The following is a 3,344-nucleotide window of genomic DNA, read 5'->3' as shown; positions in this document are numbered from 1 at the left end:
ATGTCAGGGATGGCTGTAAAGTTTTACATGACTATGAAACACTAAAGTAAGAAATGGCATCCTTATCTTTATCTGCCAGTGACATTATGTGATTTAGGGAAAATTCCTTGGGAGTCCAGCAACATAGCCATTAAGCTAATTGCTGGTCCCTATTTATTTCTTATATGTACATTTATTATTTACCTTTAATCACTATACATCTTTACATTTTGCAACATAGTTTTTCTCAGTATGAAACAGTGCCTCTCAGTCAAGAAAAAGACATCACCACATCATTATAATAGGAAAATAACTTTTAATTTTTGTATCAAAATTAAATTGATTCTCAGTCAAGAAAAAGACATTACCACATCATTATAACCAGAAAATAACTTAATTTTTGTATCAAAATTAAATGGATTTTCCCTCTTAAAAATTTAGCAAGTATAATTTTCATTGCCCTTCTAGTTGGGGAAAACTCATTTTAAAACTCATGATCTCCTAAATCATTTATCAATTAATTTATCAAAATTATCCATTAATTTTCTATTTCTTCTGTTCTTATTGCTAATTTTATTCATTTAATACTTTCTAAATATTTATGATTTTAGACATTTAATAACTATATATTTATAGGGGAGAACATGATTTTTGATACGTGTGTACATTTTCAGTGATCAAATAAAGGTATTTAGTATATTCATTATCTCAGACATTTATTGTTTCTTTGTTTGGAAGATATTAAAAATCCTTTTAGTTATTTTGAAATACATGATACAAAACTGTTCAGTGATCAAATAAAGGTATTTAGTATATTCATCATCTGAGACATTTATTGTTTCTTTGTTTGGAAGACATTAAAAATCCTATCTTAGTTATTTTGAAATACATGATACGAAACTGTTGATAATAATCTCTCTTCTCTGCAATAACAAAATAGTTGATGATCAGATATATTGACATCAGAGCATCTAATAAAGAAAAACCTTTAAAAGAATGAAAACCTGGGACCAGCAGTTAACGTAATGGCTATGTCGCTGGACTCCTACGTAGTTGACCGTGGTTCGAGTCCTGGACCCGGCGGCTTAAACTCACACCAGGCGCATGTGCGTGAGTGCCCAAGATCCCAAGAGGAGAATGGAGAAGGGATTGCAGCATGACAATCCCCACTGGGGGGCGATTTCTCGCTTTCTGTCTCTCTGCCTCTGTCTGTCTGTCTGGCAAGTGCACGCGCCTTATAACAAAAACCTCTCAAATAAAAAAAGTACCAAGAATGAAAACCTGGCAGGGTGTGGACATAATTTGTGAGTATACACATAGTTAACTATTAGCAGTGAACTCTAAAAGACAAAATGGAAGAGAGCAGAAAAACAACAAACCAACGCCACAAGTGACATTAGACGGGCAACAGTGGCAGAAACACAGTAATGAACTACGCTGAAGGAATGAGGCTTAGTACCTGCTTGTACCTCAGGTTGTCGCTTACTGCACATAAAACATAATCAGAATTAACCAGGGTATGTGTTGATATTATCTCTTTTCCTGAAGAAATTAACCCTTATCCCCCAAGATAGAAATACATTAAATCAACAGTAAAATATGATGTTCTCTATTGACTTCTTTTTGCTCAATACAAACTATGAAGATGAATTTGAAACCTTGCTTCACTTTTAGTGATCTCAGATCAGTTTCTTGCTCCATAACCTCCTCATTGCATTTTTCACTTTTGTATTCCTCAGAGTACAAATCAAAGGGTTCAACAAAGGTGGTCAACTGTATAAAGCACAGCTTATCCATAGAGGAAGTTACAGGATGTGCATATGTAAAAATGCAAGGTCCAAAGAACAAGATGACCACAATGAAGTGGGAGATGCAGGTGGAGAGGGTTTTTCCCCTCCCTTCAGCGCTGTGGTTTCTCACAGAATGCAAGATGATAACATAGCAGAACATCAGTATGACAAAACTCACTGTACAAATGACCCCACAATAGAAACCAACAGTAGGTTTATTATATGAGTATCTGCACACACAAGTTTCAGCAAAGGCTGCAAGTCACAGAAATAGTCATCAATCACATTGGGACCACAAAATGGCAAACTCAAGGTAAGGAAAATCTGAGTTAAAGAATGCATACAGGGCCTAGGACCAGCAGTTAGCGTAATGGCTATGTCGCTGGACCCCCGCGGTTTGAGTCCCGGAACCAGTGGCTTAAAACTGACACAGAGTGCGTGTGCGTGCATGCCCAAGATCCCGAGAGGATAATGGAGGAGAAGGGATTGCGGCGTGGCCATCCCCTCTGGGATGTCTCTCTCTGTCACTCACCCTATAGCAAAAACCTCTCTAAAAAAAAAAAAATGCACACAGGACCTAACCCAAGCCATGGCCACCAATCTACTCCAGACCCGGCGACTCATGTTTGTTGTGAAGAGCAGTGGCTTACAGATGGGCACAGAGCAGTCAACAGTCATGAGCATAAGAACGAAGATCTCCTGGCATCTAAAGAAATCAAATGTAAATACTTGGATTATGCACTCAGTGAATGAAATTGTGGTCTTCTTCAAAAGGAAATCAACAATCATTCTAGGGGCTATAGAATTAGAGAAGCAGGTAAGGGTAAGTAGAAAAGGAAGAAGTACATGGGACTCCCGAGTGCACGGCTGGTCTGGATGGTAATGAGAATAAGAAAGTTACCCACCAATGTCCCCAAATAGAAAAGCAAAAAAATGACAAACACTACTTTCTTCCTAACAGGATCCTGTGTCAACTTAAGCAGAATGAACTCGGTCACATTATTATTCAGCTACATGATTTCATGAGTGAAGAAAAGGGGTGAGTGTAAAATGATTCGTTGGCAATAAATAAAAGTTCACTTTGAATGTGTATGTGATGTTATGAAATATTTTAAACAAAATTATAATATAATCTTCAACAGAAATACTTATAGTTTTTAAATAAGTCATTTCAACTCTTATTTTTTTAGAGTTTTTTGCTATAGGATGCATGTGCTAACCAGAAAGACGGAGAGGGTCAGAGAGACAGAAAGCGAGAAATCACCCCCCAGGGGGATGGCCATGCCGCAATCCCTTCTCCTCCATTCTCCTCTCAGGATCTTGATGACGCATGCACACGTGCCTGGCATGAATTTAAGCCACCATGTACAAGATTTGAACCACAGTTTACTATATGGGAGTCCTGCCACATTGCTAACTACTGGTCCCTCTTGCATTCAATTTTAATGACTTCATAGGGTTATGAGTCTCAAACATTCTTTTGAATATGATAATGTTCTACTGTATTGTTTAAGTACAAGTTCTTGTTAACTTTGCCTTGATTCTGATTAGTTTTGTCAATTTAATGCATGATAA

General features: G+C 37.2%; 1 pseudogene; it reads right to left on the bottom strand.

Annotated features, from left to right (window-relative positions):
- Positions 1–1,658: 1,658 nt before the first annotated feature.
- On the bottom strand, positions 1,659–2,785 carry LOC106733376 (olfactory receptor 4C16-like; annotated as a pseudogene).
- Between the last annotated feature and the right edge of the window lie 559 nt (positions 2,786–3,344).

This window comes from Tupaia chinensis, unplaced genomic scaffold, assembly GCF_000334495.1.
Source record: "Tupaia chinensis unplaced genomic scaffold, TupChi_1.0 Scaffold143628_1, whole genome shotgun sequence".
Classification (NCBI taxonomy): Eukaryota; Metazoa; Chordata; class Mammalia; order Scandentia; family Tupaiidae; genus Tupaia; species Tupaia belangeri.
Note: the sequence above shows the minus strand (reverse complement) of the source record. Positions and strands in the feature narration are given on the sequence as shown.